Source organism: Pseudophryne corroboree, chromosome 10 (genome assembly GCF_028390025.1).
Source record: "Pseudophryne corroboree isolate aPseCor3 chromosome 10, aPseCor3.hap2, whole genome shotgun sequence".
Classification (NCBI taxonomy): Eukaryota; Metazoa; Chordata; class Amphibia; order Anura; family Myobatrachidae; genus Pseudophryne; species Pseudophryne corroboree.
The window spans coordinates 54,472,717-54,497,371 of record NC_086453.1 but is presented as its reverse complement, the minus strand read 5'-3'; the positions used below and the strand labels follow the sequence as shown (position 1 = coordinate 54,497,371).

Genomic DNA, 24,655 nt, shown 5'->3' with positions numbered 1-24,655 from the left:
TAGCGCTCTGGTGTGTGCTGGCATACTCTCTCTCTGTCTCCCCAAAGGACTTTATGGGGTCCTGTCCTCAGTCAGAGCATTCCCTGTGTGTGTGCTGTGTGTCGGTACGGCTGTGTCGACATGTGGGATGAGGAAGGTTACGTGGAGGTGGAGCAGAGGCCGATAAATGGGATGTCGTCCCCTGTGGGGCCGACACCAGAGTGGATGGATAGGTGGAAGGTATTAAACAACAATGTCAACTCCTTACAAGGCTGGATGATGTAAAACAGCTGTGGGACAGCCGGCTTCTCAGCCCGCGCCTGCCCAGGCGTCTCAAAGGCCATCAGGGGCTCAAGAAAGCGCCCGTTACCTCAGATGGCAGACACAGATGTCGACACGGAGTCTGACTCCAGTGTCGACGAGATTGAGACATATACACAATCCACTAGGAACTTCCGTTACATGATCTCGGCAATAAAAAATGTGTTACGCATTTCTGACATGAACCCAAGTACCACATAAAAGGGGTTTTATTTTTGGGGAGAAAAAGCAGCCAGTGTTTTGTTCCCCCATCAGATGAATGAATGAAGTGTGTAAAGTAGCGTGGGTTCCCCCAATAAGAAACTGGTAATTTCTAAAAAGTTACTGATGGCGTACCCTTTCCCGCCAGAGGATAGGTCACGTTGGGAGATATCCCTTAGGGTGGATAAGGCGCTCACACGTTTGTCAAAAAAGGTGGCACTGCCGTCTTAGGATACGGCCACCTTTAAGGAGCCTGCTGATAAAAAGCAGGAGACTATCCTGTAGTCTGTATATACACACTCAGGTTATATACTGAGACCTGCAATCGCCTCAGCATAAATAGTGCTGCTGCAGCGTGGTCTGATACCCTGTCAGATAATATTAATACTCTAAGACAGGGAAAATAGTTTGCTAACATAGAGCATATTAAAGACGTCGTCTTATATATAAAGGATGCACAGAGGGATATTTGCCGGCTGGCATCCAGAATTAATGCAATGTCCATTCTGCCAGGAGGGTATTAGAAACCCGGCAGTGGACAGGTGATGCTGCCTATAAAAGGCACATGGAGATTCTGCCTTATAAAGGTGAGGAATTGTTGGGGATGGTCTCTGGGACCTCGTATCCACAGCAACAGCTGGGAAGAAAAATTTTTTTTTTACCTCAGGTTTCCTCACAGCCTAAGAAGGCACCGTATTTTCAGATACAGTCCTTTCGGCTTCAGAAAAGCAAGCGGGTCAAAGGCGCTTCCTTTCTGCACAGAGACAAGGGAAGAAGGAAAAAGCTGCACCAGCAGCCAGTTCCCAGGATCAAAAATCTTCCCCCGCTTCCTCTGAGTCCACCGCTTGACGTTGGGGCTCCACAGGTGGAGACAGGTGCGGTAGGGGCGCGTCTCGGGAACTTCAGGGACCAGTGGGTTTGCCCACAGGTGGATCCCTAGGTTCTGCAAATAGTATCACAGGGATACAGGCTGGAGTTCGAGGCGACTCCCCCTCGCCGTTACCTCACCTCAGCCTTGCCTACTGCCCTCGGAGAAAGGTAGTACTGGCGGCAATTCACAAGCTGCACTTCCAGCAGGTGAAATCAAGGTACCCCTCCTTCAACAAGGCCGGGGTTACTATTCCAAAATGTTGTGGTACCGAAACCAGACGGTTCGGTGAGACCCATTCTAAAATTGAAAGCCTTGAACACTTATATATGAAGGTTCAAGTTCGAAATGGAATCGCTCAGGGCGATTATTGCAAGCCTGGATGGTATCACTGGACATCAAGGATGATTACCTGCATGTCCCTATTTACCCTTTTCACCAGGAGTACCTCAAAATTGTGGTACAGGATTGTCATTACCAATTCCAGACGTTGCCGTTGGTCTGTCCCCGGCACCGAGGTATTTACCAAGGTAATGGCCGAAATAATTATCCCGTACTTGGACGATCTCCTTATAAAGGCGAGGTCCAGGGAGCAGTTGTTCGGCGGAGTAGCACTATCTCGGGAAGTGCTACAACAGCACGGCTGAATTCTGAATATTCCAAAGTCGCAGCTGGTTCCTACGACGCGTCTACTGTTCCTGAGTATGGTTCTGGACACAGAACAAGATAAAAAGGGTTTCTCCCGGAGGAGAAGTCCAAGGAGTTGTCGTCTCTAGACAGAGACCTCCTAATACGTATACAGGTGTCGGTACATCAATGCACGCGAGCCCTGGGAAGGATAGTAGCTTCTTACGAAGAAATTCCATTCGCCAGGTCCCATTCAAGGATTTTCCAGAGGGATCTGTTGGACAGGTGGTCCAGGTCGCATCTTCAGATGCATCGGCGGATAACCCTGTCTCCAAGGGCCAGGGTGTCGTTGTTGTGGTGGCTGCAGAGTGCTCATCTTCTAGGGGGCCGCAGATTCGGCATACAGGACTGGGTCCTGGTGACCACGGATGCCAGCCTTCGAGGCTGGGGGGCAGTCACACAGGGAAGGAACTTCCAAGGCTATGGAAAAGTCAGGAGACTTCCCTACACATAAATATTCTGGAACTAAGGGCCATTTACAATGCCCTAAGTCAGGCTAGATCCCTGCTTCAACACCGGCCGGTGCTGATCCAGTCAGACAACATCACGGCGGTCGCTCATGTACACGACAGGGCGGCACAAGAAGCAGGATGGCGATGGCAGAAGTCACAAGGATTCTCCGATGGGCGGAAAATCATGTGTTAGCACTGTCAGCAGTGTTCATTCCCGGAGTGGACAACTGAGAAGCAGACTTTCTCAGAAGACAAAGATATTGCGCCAGGTCAAGGACCCTCAGGCGATAGCTGTGGACGCTCTGGTAACACCGTGGGTGTACCAGTCGGTGTATGTGTTCCCTTCTCTGCCTCTCTTTTCCAGGGTAATGAGAATAATAAGAAGGAGAGGAGTAAGAACTATGGCCCTCATTCCGAGTCGTTCGCTCGGTATTTTTCATCGCATCGCAATGAAAATCCGCTTAGTACGCATGCGCAATATTCGCACTGCGACTGCGCCAAGTAATTTAACAATGAAGATAGTATTTTTACTCACGGCTTTTTCATCGCTCCGGCGATCGTAATGTGATTGACAGGAAATGGGTGTTACTGGGCGGAAACACAGCGTTTTATGGGCGTGTGGATGAAAACGCTACCGTTTCCGGAAAAAACGCAGGAGTGGCTGGAGAAACGGGGGAGTGTCTGAGCGAACGCTGGGTGTGTTTGTGACGTCAAACCAGGAACGACAAGCACTGAACTGATCGCACAGGCAGAGTAAGGTTGAAGTTACTCAGAAACTGCAAAGTAGTTTGTAATCGCAATATTGCGATTACATCGGTCGCAATTTTAAGAAGCTAAGATACACTCCCAGTAGGCGTAGGCTTAGCGTGTGTAACTCTGCTAAATTCGCCTTGCGACCGATCAACTCGGAATGAGGGCCTATACTCATTGTTCCGGGTTGGCGAAGAAGAGCTTGGTAACCAGAACTCCAAGAAATGATCTCAGAGGACCTATGGCCTCTGCCGCTCAGACAGGACCTGCTGCAGCAGGGGGCCTGTCTGTTTCAAGACGTACCGCGGCTGCGTTGACGGCATGGCGGTTGAACGCCGGATCCTGAAGGAAAAGGGTATTCCGGAGGAAGTTATCCCTACGCTATTTAAAGCTAGGAAAGAAGTGAGCGCTAACCATTATCACCGCATATGGCGGAAATATGTTGCGTACTGTGAGGCCAGGAAGGCCCCAAAGGAGAAATTTCAGCTAGGTCGATTTCTGCACTTCCTACAGTCAGAGGTGACTATGGGCCTACAATTGGGTTCCATTAAGGTCCAGTTTTCGGCTCTATCGATTTTCTTCCAAAATGGAACTGGCGTCACTGCCTGAAGTTCAGACATTGTCAAGGGAGTACTGCATATTCAGCCTCCTTTTGTGCCTCTAGGGGCATCGTGGGACCTCAACGTGGTGTTGGGTTTCCTAAAGTCACATTGGTTTGAGCCACTCAAAACCGTGGATTTAAAATATCTCACGTGGAAAGTGGTCATGCTTTTGGCCTTGGCTTCGGCAAGGCGGGTGGCAGAATTGGCAGGTTTGTCATGCAAAAGCCCCTATTTGATTTTCCATATGGATAGGGCAGAATTGAGGACTAGTCCCCAGTTTCTTCCTAAGGTGGTATCAGCTTTTCACTTGAACCAACCTATCGTGGTGCCTGCGGCTACTAGGGACTTGGAGGACTCCAAGTTACTGGACGTAGTCAGGGCCTTGAAAATTTATGTTTCCAGGACGGCTGGAGTCAGGAAGACTGACTCGCTATTTATCCTGTATGCACTAAACAAGATGGGTGCTCCTGCTTCAAAGCAGAGTATTGCTCGCTGGATTTGTAGCACAATTCAGCTTGCGCATTCTGTGGCTGGCCTGCCGCAGCCTAAATCTGTAAAAGCCCATTCCACGAGGAAAGAGGGCTCTTCTTGGGCGGCTGCCCGAGGGGTCTCGGCTTTACAACTTTGCCGAGCTGCTACTTGGTCAGGGGCAAACACGTTTGCAAAATTCTACAAATTTGATACCCTGGCTGAGGAGGACCTTGAGTTCTCTCATTCGGTGCTGCAGAGTCATCCGCACTCTCCCGCCCGTTTGGGAGCTTTGGTATAATCCCCATGGTCCTTACGGAGTCCCCAGCATCCACTAGGACGTTAGAGAAAATAAGATTTTACTCACCGGTAAATCTATTTCTCGTAGTCCGTAGTGGATGCTGGGCGCCCGTCCCAAGTGTGGACTGTCTGCAATACTTGTATATAGTTATAGTTAACTAAAAGGGTTATGGTTGAGCCATCTGTTGAGAGGCTCTGTTATGTTCATACTGTTAACTGGGTATAATATCACGAGTTATACGGTGTGATTGGTGTGGCTGGTATGAGTCTTACCCGGGATTCAAAATCCTTTCCTTATTGTGTCAGCTCTTCCAGGCACAGTATCCTTACTGAAGTCTGGAGGAGGGTTATAGTGGGAGGAGCCAGTGCACACCAGGTAGTCCTAATTCTTTCTTAGCTGTGCCCAGTCTCCTGCGGAGCCGCTATTCCCCATGGTCCTGACGGAGTCCCCAGCATCCACTACGGACTATGAGAAATAGATTTATCGGTAAGTAAAATCTTATTTTTAAGCGGGACAGAAGCCCGCCGTCGAACGGGCGGGGCTTCTTCCTCAGCACTCACCAGCGCCATGTTTTTCTCCACAGCACCGCTGAGAGGAAGCTCCCCAGCCTCTCCCCTGCAGATACACGGTAGAAGAGGGTATAAAGAGAGGGGGGGGCACATAATTAGGCGCAAAAATCATTATAAACAGCAGCTACTGGGTTAACATTAAGTTACTGTGTTATTCCTGGGTTAATAGCGCTGGGGTGTGTGCTGGCATACTATCTCTCTGTCTCTCCAAAGGGCCTAGTGAGGGAATTGTCTTCAGATGAGCATTCCCTGAGTGTGTGGTGTGTCGGCACGTGTGTGTCGACATGTCTCAGGTAAAAGGCTCCCCTAAGGAGGAGATGGAGCAAATGTGTGTGTGATGGGTGTCTCCGTCGACAACGCCGACACCTGTTTGGATATGTGTAATTAAGTGCTAAGGTGAATTTATTGCACAAAAGATTAAAGAACAGACAGGGAATCTACCCATGTCTGTCCCTATGTCGCAGAGACCTTCAGAGTTTCTCAATGCTCACTATCCAAAATAATAGACACTGATATCGACACGGAGTCTGACTCCAGTGTCGACTACGATAATGCAAAGTTACAGCCAAAATGGCAGGAAAGTATTCAATATATGATTATTGTAATAAAAGATGATTTGCATATCACTGATGACTCATCTGTCCCTGACACAAGGGTACACATGTTTAAGGGGAAGAAAGCTGAGGTAAATTTCCCTCCTCTCATGATGAAAAAGAGCGGGAATCTCCAGACAAGAGACTGCAGTTTCCCACAAAGAATTCTCAGGGAGTATCCTTCCCCTACTAGGGCCAGGATACGATGGGAATCTTCCCCTAGGGTGTCACGTTTGCCCGAAAGGTAGCCCTGACTTAACAGCTATCCTTAGGGATCCTGCAGATAGCGTGCACATTCTGGTACACTACTCAGACCGGCGATTGTGTCGGCATGGGTTTATAGCGCTGTAGCAGCGTGGACAGATACCTTATCAGCAGAGATTGAGACCCTAGTATGTATATATATATATATGTATATATATATATATATATATATATATATATATATATATAGATATATTAAATATGCTGTCTTAAGATATATATATATATAAAACATGCCCAAAAAGGCATTAGTCTACTGGGTTCTAGAGTCAACGCTATGTCGATTTCTGCTTGACGTGTCCTGTAGATATGCAATGGACAGGTGATGCCGACTTGAGAGGCATATGGAAGGCTGAGGATTGTGTGGAGAAGGGATCTCGGACCTGATCTCCACAGCTATGGTTGGTAATTCTGATCTTTTGCCTTATATTCCTGCACAGCCTAGGAAAGCACGACATTATCAAATGCAGCCTTTCGATCACAAAGAAACAAGAAAGTCCGAGGTACGTCCTTTCTTGCCAGAGGCAGGGGCAGAGGAAAGAAGCTGCACAACACAGCTAGTTCCCAGGAACAGAAGTCCTCCCCGTCCTCTACAAAATCCACCGCATGTCGCTGGGGTTCCACAGGCAGAGCAAGGCCCGGTGGGGTCACGTCTTCGTAATTTCAGCCACAAGTGGGTTCACTCCCTGTTGGATCCCTTGGCAATATTGTGTCTCAGGGATACAAGCTGGATACGAGAGGGAAATAGTGTTAACTGCAATTCACAAATTGTATCTTCAACAGGTGGTGGTCAAGGTTCCCCTCCTTCAACAAGGAGGGGGTTATTATTCGACCATGTTGTAGTCCCGAAACCGGACGGTTCGGTCAGACCCATATTGAATTTAAAATCCCTGAACATATACCTGAAAGGGTTCAAGTTCAAGATGGAATCGCTAAGAGCGGTCATAGCAAGCCTGAAAGGGGGAGATTTTATGGTGTCTCTGGACATAAAGGATGCATACCTTCATGTCCCCGTTTATCCACCTCATCAGTCGTACCTCAGATTTGCGGTACAGGATTGTCATTACCAATTTCAGACGTTGCCGTTTGGTCTCTCCACGGCCCCGAGAATCTTCACCAAGGTAATGGCGGAAATGATGGTGCTCCTGCGGAAGCAAGGTGTCACAATTATCCCGTACTGGGACGATCTCCTCATAAAAGCGAGATCAAGAGAGCAGTTGCTGAACAGCGTATCACTTTCTCTGGAAGTGTAACGGCAACACGGCTGGATTCTAAATATTCCAAAGTCGCAGTTGGTTCCTACGGCTCATCTGCCTTTCCTAGGCATGATTCTAGGCAAAAGGGTTTATCTCCCGATAGAGAGAGCTCAGGAGCTCATGACACTGGTCAGGAACCTATTAAAACCAAAACAGGTGTCAGTGCATCACTGCACTCGAGTCCTGGGAAGGATGGTGGCATCATAGGCCATTCCCTTCGGCAGGTTCCATGCGAGGACCTTTCAATGGGACTTACTGGACAAGTGGTCCGGATCACATCTTCAGATGCATCGGTTAATCATCCTATCCCCCAGGGCCAGGGTGTCTCTCCTGTGGTGGCTGGATCCTGGTGACCACGGATGCAAGCCTCCGAGGGTGGGGAGCAGTCACACAGGGAAAAAAGTTCCAAGCTCTGTGGGTAAGTCAGGAGACTTGCCTTCACATCAACATCCTGGAACTAAGGGCCGTATACAACGCCCTACGTCAAGTGGAAACCCTGCTTCGCGACCAACCGGTTCTGATTCAGTCAGAAGCCACCAGAATTCTTCGCTGGGCGGAGAATCACGTAAGCGCACTGTCAGCAGTGTTCATCCCGGGAGTGGACAACTGGGAAGCAGACTTCCTCAGCAGGCACGACCTCCACCTGGGAGAGTGGGGACTTCATCAAGAAGTCTTCACGCAGATTGCAAGTCGGTGGGAACTGCCACAGGTGGATATGATGGCATCCCGCCTCAACAAAAAGCTACAGAGGTATTGCGCCAGGTCATGAGACCCTCAGGCGATAGCTGTGAAAGTACTGGTGACACCGTGGGTGTTCCAGTCGGTCTATTTATTTCCTCCTCTTCCTCTCATACCCAAGGTGCTGAGGATAATAAGAAAAAGAGGAGTGAGAACAATCCTCATTGTTCCAGATTGGCCACGAAGGACCTGGTATCCAGATCTGCAAGAAATGCTCACAGAGGACCCGTGGCCTCTTCCTCTAAGACAGGACTTGTTGCAACAGGGGCCCTGTCTGTTCCAAGACTTACCGCGGCTGCGTTTGACGGCATGACGGTTGAACGCCGGATCCTAGCAGAAAAGGGCATTCCGGACGAGGTCATTCCTACGCGGATAAAGGCTAGGTAGGACGTGACAGCTAAATATTATCACCGTATATGGCGAAAATATGTTTCTTGGTGTGAGGCCAGGAATGCTCCTACAGAGGAATTCCAGCTGGGCCGTTTCCTTCACTTCCTACAGTCAGGAGTGAATTTGGGCCTAAAATTGGGTTCCATTAAGGTCCAGATTTCGGCCCTATCCATTTTCTTTCGAAAAGAGTTGGCTTCTCTACCAGAAGTTCAGACGTTTGTAAGGGAGTGCTGCATATTCAGCCTCCTTTTGTGCCTCCAGTGGCACCTTGGGATCTTAACGTGGTGTTAAGTTTCCTGAAATCAGACTGGTTTGAACCACTTAAAATGGTGGAGTTAAAATATCTCACGTGGAAAGTGGTCATGCTATTAGCCTTGGCTTCGGCTAGGCGTGTGTCAGAATTAGCGGCTTTGTCACATAAAAGCCCCTATCTGGTTTTCCATATGGATAGAGCAGAATTGCGGATCCGTCCACAATTTCTGTCAAAAGTGGTGTCATCTTTTCATATGAACCAACCTATTGTGGTGCCTGTGACTACTCGTGACTTGGAGGATTCCGAGTTACTGGATGTGGTCAGGGCTTTGAAGGTTTATGTAGCCAGAACGGCTAGAGTCAGGAAAACGGAGTCACTGTTTATCCTGTATGCATCCAACAAGCTGGGTGCTCCTGCTTCAAAGCAAACTATTGCTCGCTGGATCTGTAACACGATTCAGCAGGCTCATTCTGCGGCTGGATTGCCGCTGCCAAAATCAGTTAAAGCCCATTCCACTAGGAAGGTGGGCTCTTCTTGGGCGGCTGCCCGAGGGGTCTCGGCATTACAACTATGCCGAGCTGCTACTTGGTCAGGTTCAAACACTTTTGCAAAGTTCTACAAGTTTGATACCCTGGCTGAGGAGGACCTATTGTTTGCTCAATCGGTGCTGCAGAGTCATCCGCACTCTCCCGCCCGTTTGGGAGCTTTGGTATAATCCCCATGGTCCTTAAGGAGTCCCCAGCATCCACTAGGACGTTAGAGAAAATAAGATTTTACTTACCGGTAAATCTATTTCTCGTAGTCCGTAGTGGATGCTGGACGCCCGTCCCAAGTGCGGACTTTTTCTGCAATACTTGTATATAGTTATTGCTGCAATAAGGGCTATGTTATTGTTGCATCAGGGTTGAACTGATGCTCTGTTGTTGTTCATACTGTTGACTGTGTAAGTTTATCACAAGTTATACGGTGTGATTGGTGTGGCTGGTATGAGTCTTGCCCTGGATTTCCAAAATCCTTTCCTTGTACTGTCAGCTCTTCTGGGCACAGTTTCTCTAACTGAGGTCTGGAGGAGGGACATAGAGGGAGGAGCCAGAGCACACCAGAATCTAAATTCTTTCTTAAAGTGCCCATGTCTCCTGCGGAGCCCGTCTATTCCCCATGGTCCTTACGGAGTCCCCAGCATCCACTACGGACTACGAGAAATAGATTTACTGGTAAGTAAAATCTTATTTTTGGCCTCCTGGTGCTTTGTGTATTTGTTTAGATAAAGTTGTTTTGTCACAATTAATCTGGTACACACTACACAATGGCCCTCATTCCGAGTTGATCGCTAGCTGCCGTTGTTCGCTGCATAGTGATCATTTAAAAAAACGGCAAAACTGCGCATGCGTATGCACCGCAATGCGCACGTGCGGCGTATGGGTACAAAGAGCATCGTGGTTTTGCACAGCTTCTAGCAACGCTGTCAGTCGCACAGGCGAACGCAGGGAGATTGACAGGAAGTGGGAGTTTCTGGGTGGCAACTGACCGTTTTCTGGAAGTGTTTGGAAAAACGCAGGCGTGGCCAGGCGTTTGCTGGGTGGGTATCTGACGTCGTTCGTCGCAGCAATCATCGCACAGAATAAGTAACTACAGGGCTGGTCTTGTTCTGCACAAAATGTGTTTGCTGCCGCGCGGCTGCACAGGCGTTCGCACTCCTGCAAAGCGAAAATACACTATGCGTTTGCACAACTGCTAAAAAGTAGCTAGCGAGCGATCAACTCGGAATGAGGGCCAATGTGTGTACTCAGTGACATTGCGCACAACAGGACCCGGGCGGGGGGGCAGGCATACACACTTGCCGATGCCGCTAGTGACGGACGCTAGTGACGGACGACACCCTACATTCGGCAGTAGAGTATCGTCAACGACATCCCCAGATTGACCTGCATGTATGGACGACGGGATGTCATTGACGACCTGCAGGAGCGCGCATAGTTAATTGCATAGTGCATACACAATGGGCCTAATTCAGACCTGATTGCAGCAGCAAAATCTTAAATGGGCAAAACCATGTGCAGTGCAGGTGGGGCAGATGTAACGTGCAGAGAGAGTTAGATTTGGGTGGGTTACATTGTTTCTGTGCAGGGTAAATACTGGCTGCTTTATTTTTACACTGCAATTAAGATTTCAGTTTGAACACACCCCACCCAAATCTATCTCTCTCTGCACATGTTACATCTGCCCCACCTGCACTGCACATGGTTTTGCTTATTAGAGAATAGTGTTGCTGCTGCGATCAGGTCTGAATTAGGCCCAATATTACAAACGATATTGCTCAGAAGGGTGAAAATGAGCAATCTCAGTTAAAATATTGGGGGTCATTCCGAGTTGTTCGCTCGATAAAAATCTTCGCATCGCAGCGATTTTCCGCTTAATGCGCATGCGCAATGTTCGCACTGCGACTGCGCCAAGTAAATTTGCTATGCAGTTAGGAATTTTACTCACGGCTTTTTCATCGTTCTGGCGATCGTAATGTGATTGACAGGAAATGGGTGTTACTGGGCGGAAACAGGCCGTTTTATGGGCGTGTGGGAAAAAACGCTACCGTTTCCGGAAAAAACGCAGGAGTGGCCGGAGAAACGGAGGAGTGTCTGGGCGAACGCTGGGTGTGTTTGTGACGTCAAACCAGGAACGACAAGCACTGAACTGATCGCAGATGCCGAGTAAGTCTGAAGCTACTCAGAAACTGCTACGAGGTGTGTAATCGCAATATTGCGAATACATCGTTCGCAATTTTAAGATGCTAAGATTCACTCCCAGTAGGCGGCGGCTTAGCATGAGCAAATCTGCTAAAATCCGCTTGCGAGCGAACAACTCGGAATGACCCTCATTGCCCAGTGTGTATGCATAGATAAAAACAAATAATCAGCGCTATGAGCTGGGTAAGAGAAAAAAATCACAATATTTTTCTCTGACGTCCTAAGTGGATGCTGGGGACTCCGTCAGGACCATGGGGAATAGCGGCTCCGCAGGAGACAGGGCACAAAACTAAAGCTTTAGGATCAGGTGGTGTGTACTGGCTCCTCCCCCTATGACCCTCCTCCAAGCCTCAGTTAGGTTTTTGTGCCCGTCCGAGCAGGGTGCAATCTAGGTGGCTCTCTTAAGGAGCTGCTTAGAAAAAGTTTTTAGGTTTATTATTTTCAGTGAGTCCTGCTGGCAACAGGCTCACTGCATCGAGGGACTTAGGGGAGAGAAGTTCAACTCACCTGCGTGCAGGATGGATTGGCTTCTTAGGCTACTGGACACCATTAGCTCCAGAGGGAGTCGGAACACAGGTCTCACCCTGGGGTTCGTCCCGGAGCCGCGCCGCCGACCCCCCTTGCAGATGCTGAAGATTGAAGGTCCAGAAACCGGCGGCAGAAGGCTCTTCAGTCTTCTTGAAGGTAGCGCACAGCACTGCAGCTGTGCGCCATTGTTTGTCACACACTTCTCACCAACGGTCACGGAGGGTGCAGGGCGCTGCTGGGGGCGCCCTGGGCAGCAATGTAAATACCTTTTATGGCTAAAAAATACATCACATATAGCCCTTGAGGCTATATGGATGTATTTAACCCCTGCCAGATATTACAAACTACGGGAGAAAAGCCCGCCGGAATAGGGGGCGGGGCTTATTCTCCTCAGCACACAGCGCCATTTTCCTGCTCAGCTCCGCTGTGAGGAAGGCTCCCAGGACTCTCCCCTGCACTGCACTACAGAAACAGGGTAAAACAGAGAGGGGGGGCACTTTTTATGGCGATATTTTATATATTTAAGCTGCTATAAGGATACAACACTTATATAAGGTTGTTCCCATATATATTATAGCGCTTGGGTGTGTGCTGGCAAACTCTCCCTCTGTCTCCCCAAAGGGCTAGTGGGGTCCTGTCTTCGATAAGAGCATTCCCTGTGTGTCTGCTGTGTGTCGGTACGTGTGTGTCGACATGTATGAGGACGATGTTGGTGTGGAGGCAGAGCAATTGCCGGTAATGGTGATGTCACCCCCCAGGGAGTCGACACCGGAATGGATGGCTTTGTTTATGGAATTACGTGATAATGTCAGCACATTACAAAAATCAGTTGACGACATGAGACGGCCGGAAAACCAGTTGGTACCTGCCCAGGCGTCTCAGACACCGTCAGGGGCTGTAAAACGCCCTTTACCTCAGTCGGTCGACACAGACCCAGACACGGACACTGAATCTAGTGTCGACGGTGAAGAAACAAACGTATTTTCAAGTAGAGCCACACGTTATATGATCACGGCAATGAAGGAGGCTTTGCATATCTCTGATACTGCAAGTACCACAAAAAGGGGTATTATGTGGGGGGTGAAAAAACTACCTGTAGTTTTTCCTGAATCAGAGGAATTGAATGATGTATGTGATGAAGCGTGGGTTAACCCAGATAGAAAAGTGCTAATTTCAAAAAAGTTATTGGCATTATACCCTTTCCCGCCAGAGGTTAGGGCGCGCTGGGAAACACCCCCTAGGGTGGATAAGGCGCTCACACGCTTATCAAAACAAGTGGCGTTACCGTCTCCTGATACGGCCGCCCTCAAGGATCCAGCTGATAGGAGGCTGGAAACTACCCTAAAGAGTATATACACACATACTGGTGTTATACTGCGACCAGCCATCGCCTCAGCCTGGATGTGCAGTGCTGGGGTGGTCTGGTCGGATTCCCTGACTGAAAATATTGATACCCTGGATAGGGACAGTATTTTATTGACTATAGAGCAATTAAAGGATGCTTTTCTTTATATGCGAGATGCTCAGAGGGATATTTGCACTCTGGCATCGAGAGTAAGTGCGATGTCCATATCTGCCAGAAGAAGTTTATGGACGCGACAGTGGTCAGGTGATGCGGATTCCAAACGACATATGGAAGTATTGCCGTATAAAGGGGAAGAATTATTTGGCGTAGGTCTATCGGATCTGGTGGCCACGGCAACTGCCGGAAAATCCACCTTTTTACCTCAGACCCCCTCCCAACAGAAAAAGACACCGTCTTTTCAGCCGCAGTCCTTTCGGTCCTATAAGAACAAGAGGGCAAAAGGACAGTCATATCTGCCCCGGGGCAGAGGAAGGGGTAAGAGAGGGCAGCAAGCAGCCCCTGCCCAGGAACAGAAGCCCTCCCAGGGTTCTGCAAAGCCCTCAGCATGACGCTGGGGCTGTACAAGCGGACTCAGGAGCGGTGGGGGGTCGACTCAGGAATTTCAGCGCACAGTGGGCTTGCTCACAGGTGGACCCTTGGATCCTGCAGGTAGTATCTCAGGGTTACAGGTTGGAATTCGAGAAGTCTCCCCCTCGCCGGTTCCTAAAGTCTGCTTTGCCAACGTCTCCCTCAGACAGGGCGACGGTATTGGAAGCCATTCACAAGCTGTTTTCTCAGCAGGTGATAGTCAAGGTACCCCTCCTACAACAGGGAAAGGGGTATTACTCCACGCTATTTGTGGTACCGAAGCCGGACGGCTCGGTAAGACCTATTCTAAATCTGAAATCTTTGAACCTGTACATACAAAAATTCAAGTTCAAGATGGAATCACTCAGAGCAGTGATAGCGAATCTGGAAGAAGGGGACTTTATGGTGTCCCTGGACATAAAGGATGCTTACCTGCATGTCCCAATTTGCCCTTCACATCAAGGGTACCTCAGGTTCGTGGTGCAAAACTGTCATTATCAGTTTCAGACGCTGCCGTTTGGATTGTCCACGGCACCTCGGGTCTTTACCAAGGTAATGGCCGAAATGATGATTCTTCTGCGAAGAAGAGGCGTATTAATTATCCCTTACTTGGACGATCTCCTGATAAGGGCAAGGTCCAGAGAACAGCTGGAGGACGGAGTAGCACTAACCCAAGTAGTGCTGCAACAACACGGGTGGATTCTGAATTTTCCAAAATCTCAGTTGACCCCGACAACACGTCTGCTGTTCCTGGGAATGATTCTGGACACGGTTCAGAAAAAGGTGTTTCTTCCGGAGGAGAAAGCCAAGGAGTTATCCGAACTTGTCAGGAACCTCCTAAAACCAGGAAAAGTGTCTGTGCATCAATGCACAAGAGTCCTGGGAAAGATGGTGGCTTCTTACGAAGCAATTCCATTCGGCAGATTCCACGCACGAACTTTTCAGTGGGATCTGCTGGACAAATGGTCCGGATCGCATCTGCAGATGCATCAGCGGATAACCTTATCGCCACGGACAAGGGTGTCTCTTCTGTGGTGGTTGCAGAGTGCTCATCTGTTAGAGGGCCGCAGATTCGGCATACAGGACTGGGTCCTGGTGACCACGGATGCCAGTCTGAGAGGCTGGGGAGCGGTCACACAGGGAAGAAACTTCCAGGGAGTATGGTCAAGCCTGGAGATGTCTCTTCATATAAATATACTGGAGCTAAGAGCAATTTACAATGCTCTAAGCCTGGCAAAACCCCTGCTTCAGGGTCAGCCGGTGTTGATCCAGTCGGACAACATCACGGCAGTCGCCCACGTAAACAGACAGGGCGGCACAAGAAGCAGGAGAGCAATGGCAGAAGCTGCAAGGATCCTTCGCTGGGCGGAAGATCATGTGATAGCACTGTCAGCAGTGTTCATTCCGGGAGTAGACAACTGGGAAGCAGACTTCCTCAGCAGACACGATCTACACCCGGGAGAGTGGGGACTTCATCCAGAAGTCTTCCACATGATTGTGAACCGTTGGGAAAAACCAAAGGTGGATATGATGGCGTCTCGCCTCAACAAAAAACTGGACAGGTATTGCGCCAGGTCAAGAGACCCTCAGGCAATAGCTGTGGACGCTCTGGTAACACCGTGGGTGTACCAGTCAGTGTATGTGTTTCCTCCTCTGCCTCTCATACCCAAAGTACTGAGAATTATACGGCAAAGGGGAGTAAGAACGATACTCGTGGCTCCGGATTGGCCAAGAAGAACTTGGTACCCGGAACTTCAGGAGATGCTCACGGAAAATCCGTGGCCTCTACCTCTAAGACGGGACCTGATTCAGCAGGGACCGTGTCTATTCCAAGACTTACCGCGGCTGCGTTTGACGGCATGGCGGTTGAACGCCGAATTCTAAAGGAAAAAGGCATTCCAGAAGAGGTCATTCCTACACTGGTTAAAGCCAGGAAGGAGGTGACTGCACAACATTATCACCGCATTTGGAGAAAATATGTTGCGTGGTGTGAGGCCAGGAAGGCCCCCACGGAGGAATTTCAACTGGGTCGATTCCTACATTTCCTGCAAACAGGATTGTCTATGGGCCTCAAATTGGGGTCCATTAAGGTTCAAATTTCGGCCCTGTCGATTTTCTTCCAGAAAGAATTGGCTTCAGTTCCTGAAGTCCAGACTTTTGTAAAAGGAGTACTACATATACAGCCCCCAGTTGTGCCCCCAGTGGCTCCGTGGGACCTGAATGTAGTTTTGGATTTTCTCAAATCCCATTGGTTTGAGCCACTCAAATCGGTGGATTTGAAATATCTTACATGGAAAGTAACCATGCTACTGGCCCTGGCTTCAGCCAGGAGAGTATCAGAATTGGCGTCTTTATCGTATAAGAGCCCATATCTGATTTTCCATTCGGACAGGGCAGAACTGCGGACGCGTCCTCAGTTTCTGCCTAAGGTGGTGTCAGCGTTTCACCTGAACCAGCCTATTGTGGTGCCTGCGGCTACTAGCGATTTGGAAGATTCCAAGTTGCTGGACGTTGTCAGGGCATTGAAAATATACATTTCAAGGACGGCTGGAGTCAGAAAATCTGACTCGCTGTTTATACTGTATGCACCCAACAAGCTGGGTGCTCCTGCTTCTAAGCAGACGATTGCTCGTTGGATTTGTAGCACAATTCAACTTGCACATTCTGTGGCAGGCCTGCCACAGCCTAAATCTGTCAAGGCCCATTCCACAAGGAAGGTGGGCTCATCCTGGGCGGCTGCCCGAGGGGTCTCGGCATTACAACTCTGCCGAGCAGCTACGTGGTCGGGGGAGAACACGTTTGTAAAATTCTACAAATTTGATACCCTGGCTAAAGAGGACCTGGAGTTCTCTCATTCGGTGCTGCAGAGTCATCCGCACTCTCCCGCCCGTTTGGGAGCTTTGGTATAATCCCCATGGTCCTGACGGAGTCCCCAGCAACCACTTAGGACGTCAGAGAAAATAAGATTTTACTTACCGATAAATCTATTTCTCGTAGTCCGTAGTGGATGCTGGGCGCCCATCCCAAGTGCGGATTGTCTGCAATACTTGTACATAGTTATTGTTACAAAAAAATCGGGTTGTTATTTGTTGTGAGCCGTCTGTTCAGAGGCTCCTACGTTTGTCATACTGTTAACTGGGTTTAGATCACAAGTTATACGGTGTGATTGGTGTGGCTGGTATAAGTCTTACCCGGGATTCAATATCCTTCCTTATTGTGTACGCTCGTCCGGGCACAGTATCCTAACTGAGGCTTGGAGGAGGGTCATAGGGGGAGGAGCCAGTACACACCACCTGATCCTAAAGCTTTAGTTTTGTGCCCTGTCTCCTGCGGAGCCGCTATTCCCCATGGTCCTGACGGAGTCCCCAGCATCCACTACGGACTACGAGAAATAGATTTATCGGTAAGTAAAATCTTATTATTTGTGTAAATAACATGTAATGTTTAAAAGGAAATACTGTTGCAACAGAGATTAAAAATTGGGCAGAAGCAGCACTGCTAGAAATATATATTATATCATGCTGGGGGAATGTATCATAAGGGGAGTCACAGTCCTAGGGAGAGAATTGCAGTTTCACGTATTACCAGTTCGGCGTATAAGGTACATCTGCAATTCTCTCCCTAGGACTGTGTGTATTTCCTTTTAAACATTACATGTTAATTACACACATAAATATTGTGATTTTTCTCTCTTACCCAGATCATAGCGCTGATTATTTGTTTTTATCTATTTGTAATTGTTAGGGTCTAACTAGCCCTATTTTTCAGCAGCTGGTAGTCTAACCGCACATGTCAGCGCCAATTCCTACCTTGGTAGTATCTTTTTACCCAGTGTGTATGGATGTATTATAATTAATATAAGCATTCTAACTTGAAACTGTACTATCACCAATGCTAGCAGAAGCAGCAGCAAATCTGTTGTGGCCCATTCTAATAGGGACACACACAGTGATCGCAAAAACGCGCTATAGCGCGTATTTTACCCCAGAATTGATGGTGGGGACACAAAAATAAAAACACGCTGGGTCCCTGTCAGTCAGTCCGGTCTCCACAACAACAGAGGGAGGAACTTGGAAGAGGCGGAGACCATGAAGAGTATGATCTCCCGCCCTCATCCTCAGCACCGCATGCCCCCCCTCCCCAGTGAATAACGGCTGCTGCCGAATAACCTCCCTCCGCAAGTAGCGTAGCCGTGACTCAACCACTGCTCCCTGGCAGCCAACTGGACACCCGCCCGGCTGACTCCGCTGCTGTATAGGTGGGGGCAGTTTGGTCCCTGTGCCCCCGGCTGGATGCCGCCGCTCTCCCCGTTGATTCCCCTCTCCCCACTGATTCCCCTCTTCTCTCTCCCCATCTAAGCGGCCGCCCCCTCCGCGTTTTCCGCTCCTCCCTGGCCGCATCCTCTGACTCCAGGCTGGTGGCGTTGGTCATGCCGATCCTCGGACTATTCTCCTTGACTTGACTCCGCTGCTGGCAGTATCCATGGAAGAGCCCGGAGTGCTCTTTTTACAGGTACGCAGTGGGGGCCTGGTCCCTGGAGGGTGTTGATATGGTGGTGCTCCCCAATGGGGGTTTCTGGCTGCACTCTCTCCTGCCTCTCCCCTACTCCCTGCTACCTCTGTCCCTACTCCCTGGTGCCTCTGTCCCTACTCCCTGGTGCCTCTCTCTGTCCCTACTCCCTGGTGCCTCTGTCCCTACTCCTTGCTGCCTCTCTCCCTACTCCCTGCTACCATATAAAATGTGTATAACATGCTCTACCTGGTGCAATGTGTTCAACGTGTTCTAACTGGCGCAATGTGTATAACGTGCTCTACCTGGTGCAATAAGTATAACGTGTTCTAACTGATGCAATGTGTATAATGTGCTCTACCTGGTGAATGTGTATAATGTGCTCTACCTGGTGAATGTGTGTAATGTGCTCTACCTGGTGCAATGTGTGTAATGTGCTCTACCTGGTGCAATGTGTATAGGGTGTTCTAACTGGAGCAATGTGTATAACGTGCTCTACCTGGTGCAATGTGTATAGGGTGTTCTAATTGGCGCAATCTGTAGAACGTGCTCTACCTGGTGCAATGTGTATAGGGTGTTCTAACTGGCGCAATCTGTATAACGTGCTCTACCTGGTGCAGTGTGTATAACGTGCTCTACCTGTGTGGTGTAATGTGAATTGATACTATTATGTGGCCATGCTCTTTCCAGATGAAGACACGCCCCTTCAAAATTTGTGTCCTTTATCTACAATATGGGAGGGGCAGCACCAATTTACTTTCTGACAAAGGCCACCAAAATGTCTAGTTACAGCACTGGTGCAGAGTGTCCTGTATGCTACACAGCCCAGCAGCATTGTCACCCCCCCTCCCTCCCCCTTGCACCACTTTTGTAATGTCCAAGTAAATTCTGTTTCTCTATCGTCCTAGTGGATGCTGGGGTTCCTGAAAGGACCATGGGGAATAGCGGCTCCGCAGGAGACAGGGCACAAAAGTAAAGCTTTCCGATCAGGTGGTGTGCACTGGCTCCTCCCCCTATGACCCTCCTCCAAGCCAGTTAGATTTTTGTGCCCGGCCGAGAAGGGTGCAATCTAGGTGGCTCTCCTAAAGAGCTGCTTAGAAAAGTTTAGCTTAGGTTTTTTATTTTACAGTGAGTCCTGCTGGCAACAGGATCACTGCATCGAGGGACTTAGGGGAGAAGAAGTGAACTCACCTGCGTGCAGGATGGATTGGCTTCTTGGCTACTGGACATCAGCTCCAGAGGGACGATCACAGGTACAGCCTGGATGGTCACCGGAGCCTTGCCGCCGGCCCCCTTGCAGATGCTGAAGTAAGAAGAGGTCCAGAATCGGCGGCAGAAGACTCCTCAGTCTTCTAAAGGTAGCGCACAGCACTGCAGCTGTGCGCCATTTTCCTCTCAGCACACTTCACACGGCAGTCACTGAGGGTGCAGGGCGCTGGGAGGGGGGCGCCCTGGGAGGCAAATGAATACCTATTTTGGCTAAAAATACCTCACATATAGCCTCCGGAGGCTATATGGAGATATTTAACCCCTGCCAGAATCCGTTAAGAGCGGGAGACGAGGCCGCCGAAAAAGGGGCGGGGCCTATCTCCTCAGCACACAGCGCCATTTTCCCTCACAGAAAGGCTGGAGGGAAGGCTCCCAGGCTCTCCCCTGCACTGCACTACAGAAACAGGGTTAAAACAGAGAGGGGGGGCACTAATTTGGCGTTAGAAATATATAAAAAAGATGCTATAAGGGAAAACACTTATATAAGGTTGTCCCTATATAATTATAGCGTTTTTGGTGTGTGCTGGTAAACTCTCCCTCTGTCTCTCCAAAGGGCTAGTGGGTCCTGTCCTCTATCAGAACATTCCCTGTGTGTGTGCTGTGTGTCGGTACGTGTGTGTCGACATGTATGAGGACGATGTTGGTGAGGAGGCGGAGCAATTGCCTGTAATGGTGATGTCACTCTCTAGGGAGTCGACACCGGAATGGATGGCTTATTTAGGGAATTACGTGATAATGTCAACACGCTGCAAGGTCGGTTGACGACATGAGACGGCCGACAAACAATTAGTACCGGTCCAGACGTCTCAAAAACACCGTCAGGGGTTTTAAAACGCCCGTTTACTTTAGTCGGTCGACACAGACACAGACAGGGACACTGAATCCAGTGTCGACGGTGAATAAACAAACGTATTCCTTATTAGGGCCACACGTTAAAGGCAATGAAGGAGGTGTTACATATTTCTGATACTACAAGTACCACAAAAGAGGGTATTATGTGGGATGTGAAAAAACTACCGTAGTTTTTCCTGAATCAGATAAATTAAATAAAGTGTGTGATGATGCGTGGGTTCCCCCCGATAGAAAATTATGGGCGGTATACCCTTTCCCGCCAGAAGTTAGGGCGCGTTGGGAAACACCCCTTAGGGTGGATAAGGCGCTCACACGCTTATCAAAACAAGTGGCGGTACCGTCTATAGATAGGGCCGTCCTCAAGGACCAGCTGACAGGAGGCTGGAAAATATCATAAAAAGTATATACACACATACTGGTGTTATACTGCGACCAGCGATCGCCTCAGCCTGGATGTGCAGAGCTGGGGTGGCTTGGTCGGATTCCCTGACTAAAAATATTGATACCCTTGACAGGGACAGTATTTTATTGACTATAGAGCATTTAAAGGATGCATTTCTATATATGCGAGATGCACAGAGGGATATTTGCACTCTGGCATCAAGAGTAAATGCGATGTCCATATCTGCCAGAAGATGTTATGGACACGACAGTGGTCAGGTGATGCAGATTCCAAACGGCACAAAGGTGTATTGCCGTATAAAGGAAGAGGAGTTATTTGGGGTCGGTCCATCGGACCTGGTGGCCACGGCAACTGCTGGAAAATCCGCCGTTTTTACCCTAAGTCACATCTCTGCAGAAAAAGACACCGTCTTTTCAGCCTCAGTCCTTTCGTCCCTATAAGATCATATCTGCCCAGGGATAGAGGAAAGGGAAGAAGACTGCAGCAGGCAGCCCATTCCCAGGAACAGAAGCGTTCCACCGCTTCTGACAAGTTCTCAGCATGGCGCTGAGACCGTACAGGACCCCTGGATCCTACAAGTAGTATCCCAGGGGTACAGATTGGAATGTCGAGACGTTTCCCCTTCGCAGGCTCCTGAAGTCTGTTTTACCAAGGTCTCCCTCCGACAAGGAGGCAGTATGGGAAAAAATTCACAAGCTGTATTCCCAGCAGGTGATAATTAAATTACCCCTCCTACTACAAGAAAAGGGGTATTATTCCACACTATATTGTGGTACTGAAGCCAGAAGGCTAGGTGAGACTTATTCTAAAAAATTTTTTGAACACTTACAAAGGTTCAAATCAAGATGGAGTCACTCAGAGCAGTGATAACGAACCAGGAAGAAGGGGACTATATAGTGTCCCGGGACATCAGGGATGCTTACCTCTATGTCCCAAATTTGCCCTTCTCACTAAGGGTACCTCAGGTTCGTGGTGCAGAACTGTCACTATCAGTTTCAGACGCTGCCGTTTGGATTGTCCACGGCACCCCGGGTCTTTACCAAGGTAATGGCCGAAATGATGATTCTTCTTCGAAGAAAAGGCGTCTTAATTATCCCTTACTTGGACGATCTCCTGATAAGGGCATAGTCCAGGGAACAGTTGGAGGTCGGAGTAGCACTATCTCGGATACTGCTACAACAGCACGGGTGGATTCTAAATATTCCAAAATCGCAGCTGATCCCGACGACACGTCTGCTGTGCCTAGGGATGATTCTGGACACAGTCCAGAAAAAGGTGTTTCTCCCGTAAGAGAAAGCCAGGGAGTTATCCGAGCTAGTCAGGAACCTCCTAAAAACAGTGCATCATTGCACAAGGGTCCTGGTAAAAATGGTGGCTTCCTACGAAGCAATTCCATTCGGCAGATTTCACGCAAGAACTTTTCAGTGGGATCTGCTGGACAAATGGTCCGGATCGCATCTTCAGATGCATCAGCGGATAACCTTATATCCAAGGACAAGGGTGTCTCTCCTGTGGTGGTTATAGAGTGCTCATCTTCTAGAGGGCCGCCGATTCGGCATTCAGGATTGGATGCTGGTGACCACGGAGCCCAGCCCGAGAGGCTGGGGAGCAGTCACACAAGGAAAAAATTTCCAGGGAGTGTGATCAAGTCTGGAGACTTTTCTCCACATAAATATACTGGAGCTAAGGGTAAATTTATAATGCTCTAAGCTTAGCAAGACCTCTGCTTCAAGGTCAGCCGGTATTGATCCAGTGGGAAAAACATCACGGCAGTCGCCCACGTAAACAGACAGGGCGACACAAGAAGCAGGAGGGCAATGGCAAAAACTGCAAGGACTTTTCGCTGGGCGGAAAATCATGTGATAGCACTGTCAGCAGTGTTTCATCCCGGGAATGGAAACTGGGAAGCAGACTTCCTCAGCAGGCACGACCTCCACCCGGGAGAGTGGAAACTTCATCGGGAAGTTTTTTCCACATGATTGTAAACCGTTGGGAAATACCAAAGGTGGACATGATGGCGTCCCGTCTGAACAAAAAACGGGACAGGTATTGCGCCAGGTCAAGAGACCCTCAGGCAATAGCTGTGGACGTTCTGGTAACACCGTGGGTGTACCAGTCGGTGTATGTGTTCCCTCCTCTGCTTCTCATACCTAAGGTGCTGAGAATTATAAGACGTAGAGGAGTAAGAACTATACTCATGGCTCCGGATTGGCCAAGAAGGACTTGGTACCCGGAACTTCAAGAGATGCTTACAGAGGTCTTATGGCCTCTGCCGCTAAGAAGGGACTTGCTTCAGCAAGTACCATGTCTGTTCCAAGACTTACCGCAGCTGCGTTTGTCGGCATGGCGGTGGAAAGCCGGATCCTAAGGGAAAAAGGCATTCCGGAAGAGGTCATTCCTACCCTGGTCAAAGCCAGAAAGGAGGTGACCGCACAACATTATCACGACATGTGGCGAAAATATGTTGCGTGGTGTGAGGCCAGGAAGGCCCCACAAAGAAATTTCAACTCGGTCGTTTCCTGCATTTCCTGCAAACAGGAGTGTCTATGGGCCTCAAATTGGGGTCCATTAAGGTTCAAATTTCGGCCCTGTCGATTTTCTTCCAGAAAGAATTGGCTTCAGTTCCTGAAGTCCAGAAGTTTGTCAAGGGAGTATTGCATATACAACCCCCTTTTGTGCCTCCAGTGGCACTGTGGGATCTCAACGTAGTTTTGGGATTCCTCAAATCACATTGGTTTAAAACCAGTCAAATCTGTGGATTTGAAGCATCTCACATGAAAAGTGACCATGCTCTTGGCCCTGGCCTGGACCAGGCGAGTGTCAAATTGGTGGTTTTTTCTCAAAAAAAGCCCATATCTGTTTGTCCATTCGGACAGGGCAGAGCTGCGGACTCGTCCCCAGTTCTCTCCCTAAGGTGGTGTCAGTGTTTCACCTGAACCAGCTTATTGTGGTGCCTTGCACCTACTAGGGACTTGGAGGACTCCAAGTTGCTAGATGTTGTCAGGGCCCTGAAAATATGTTCCAGGACGGCTGGAGTCAGGAAAACTGACTTGCTGTTATCCTGTATGCACCCAACAAACTGGGTGCTCTTGCTTCTAAGCAGACTATTGCTAGTTGGATGTGTAATACAATTCAGCTTGCACATTCTGTGGCAGGCCTGCCACAGCCAAAATATGTAAATGCCCATTCCACAAGGAAGGTGGGCTCATCTTGGGCGGCTGCCCGAGGGGTCTCGGCTTTACAACCTTGCCGAGCAGCTACTTGGTCAGGGGCAAACACGTTTGCTAAATTCTACAAATTTGATACCCTGGCTAAGGAGGACCTGGAGTTCTCTCATTCGGTGCTGCAGAGTCATCCGCACTCTCCCGCCCGTTTGGGAGCTTTGGTATAATCCCCATGGTCCTTTCAGGAACCCCAGCATCCACTAGGACGATAGAGAAAATAAGAATTTACTTACCGATAATTCTATTTCTCGGAGTCCGTAGTGGATGCTGGGCGCCCATCCCAAGTGCGGATTATCTGCAATACTTGTACATAGTTACAAAAATCGGGTTATTATTGTTGTGAGCCATCTTTTCAGAGGCTCCGCTGTTATCATACTGTTAACTGGGTTTAGATCACAAGTTGTACGGTGTGATTGGTGTGGCTGGTATGAGTCTTACCCGGGATTCAAAATTCCTCCCTTATTGTGTACGCTCGTCCGGGCACAGTACCTAACTGGCTTGGAG

The 24,655-nt window shown here is 49.1% G+C and overlaps 1 protein-coding gene and 1 long non-coding RNA gene across 3 annotated transcripts in view; one reads left to right on the top strand and one right to left on the bottom strand.

The window, feature by feature from the left end:
• The window catches only part of LOC134965970 (uncharacterized), a 145,700-nt gene that overhangs the window by 33,836 nt on the left and 87,209 nt on the right, over positions 1 to 24,655 (top strand). For both annotated transcript variants that reach the window (XR_010188558.1, XR_010188559.1), the window contains exon 2: positions 18,254 to 18,406. This is a non-coding gene — a long non-coding RNA (uncharacterized LOC134965970). The remainder of the gene's footprint in view (positions 1 to 18,253; positions 18,407 to 24,655) is intronic.
• Positions 1 to 24,655, bottom strand: part of LOC134965968 (carnitine O-palmitoyltransferase 1, liver isoform-like) — a 222,365-nt gene that overhangs the window by 196,448 nt on the left and 1,262 nt on the right. The window lies entirely within an intron of this gene.